The sequence below is a fragment of the Mercenaria mercenaria genome, chromosome 13 (assembly GCF_021730395.1).
Source record: "Mercenaria mercenaria strain notata chromosome 13, MADL_Memer_1, whole genome shotgun sequence".
In the NCBI taxonomy this organism is placed as follows: domain Eukaryota; kingdom Metazoa; phylum Mollusca; class Bivalvia; order Venerida; family Veneridae; genus Mercenaria; species Mercenaria mercenaria.
This window is the reverse complement of record NC_069373.1, coordinates 76,009,574-76,011,409: the sequence shown is the minus strand read 5'-3', so window position 1 is coordinate 76,011,409 and position 1,836 is coordinate 76,009,574.

Sequence of the window (1,836 nt, the reverse complement as noted above, 5' to 3'; positions counted from 1 at the left end):
CATCTGCCGTATCGTCCATTAATCGCAGCTTAAACAATGTAAACCATATAATTGTAAATAACAAAAATATGCGTATGTATGCAGTATTTCCTATATGTCATACTAGAGTGTAAAATGCAGATGCACCTTTAAAAATAAAAACAATATAAAAAACGTATATTACAGTAATGTGTTAGAATATTTTCTAAAATTGGACACTTTCATCGCGTAAAACAACTAGAAGAATGTATAAATTCGATTTTGAGTAAAACATCTTTGTATCTCATAAAAACCACACCGAACGTGAGACAAAGAACTATTGCTTTGAATAAAGCGTTAATGACAAGACAAAGAGCACATGATCTGCTCCTGTTGGTTAACAAAACATAGTTGTCACAGACGGAATCTAGGGTCGGTGTAACATCTTCTAAATATAGGTCATGTAATGAAACTGTTGTTTACCAAGTTATGTTCCAAGTTATGGTAAGGATCGCAGAATCATTACTGAAGATAATTTCGGCTTATCATGAAATTTCATTAAGAATCATATATCCAATCATATAAAGATGAAACCATAAAGTGGTAAAACTTTATGCCCTAGAAAGGGAGCATATAAGTAAAAGTATGAAAAGAAAAGAAGGTTTATCCTGCTTGATAAACATAACGTTATAAATGTGAATATTCTTAAGATTTTGCATTATCTATTATAAAAATTGTAAGATAATACATGCATTCTTCAGACCCCAATAAGTATGTTGTCATAGTATAACATTATTTTTTACAAACAATAAGTATCTTTTATGAACAATATTACAATCGTTCAAAATATCGTTTCAGAATCATGTCCATGGTCGTAAAATGGAATGTAAGATTATGCCTATACAATCACTTAACTTGTCAACAATATACATAAAAAGTATTTTCAAGTTGTGTGTTAAACAGACTTTAAAAAATAATCCCGAGACGACTATGACAGTCCTGTTTGTACAGCAAAGACCCCATCCTTCCTATGGACGGAAAGTGCATGAAAAGGTAACAATAGTTTTGAAAACAGACCCCTGAATCATTCTTTCTAATAAATCTCAGGCATAAAGGAAATGTTTTGTCAACACTTCAAAAATGAAACAGGGCTTTACTGTTTATAAACGGTTCCGTCTAGTTTAGCATACCATGCACTAAGTAGGTAGTCCCTATTTACTTACCTGCTGACGGAAGTAAGTGGTTTTAGAGAACTAAGTCTCAACTGCTGTTAGAGACAATAGGTGTATAAATGAATATGCTTGCCGTCATATCATTCTTGCCGTATTAGCATTTTCCGAAGACATACGTTTTCAATGAGAAACCTACCATTTCATTTCCAGTAAAGTCGTTCGCTGGTCTTCTTTGAACCGAAATAAACAGCGGTGAAAGGCACAACAATGTAAAGCAAATCAATCCTGCATTTTTCTGTAAAACACAGGGTTTTCTTGCCGTATTACCCTCCACGAATTCGCAGCATTTCAGGGTTGGAACGGACCTTTGCAAAAACTGCTTAGAGTTTCAGAAATTCATTGCCTTAGGTTCATAGCCCACTATTTTTGCTTGAGCCTCGTAAAAGAATTATTCAAATCGGTGAGAAAATGAAGTACTTACAGTGTTTTTAAGTTCTGAATCGACGGATTTGTTTATTAATTTGCTTGCCGTAATACCCAAAAATGACGTCACAAACCACGTGGTATGTACACACTGAGTACACTGTAATCAAATAATGCATGCTTTTGAAAATGCTGTTAGAAAATATGTAATAAACAACAGTGCATAACCTTACGCCATACTTATGTGAAAATGTAGCATTTTTAGCTGACTTTACAATGTTTT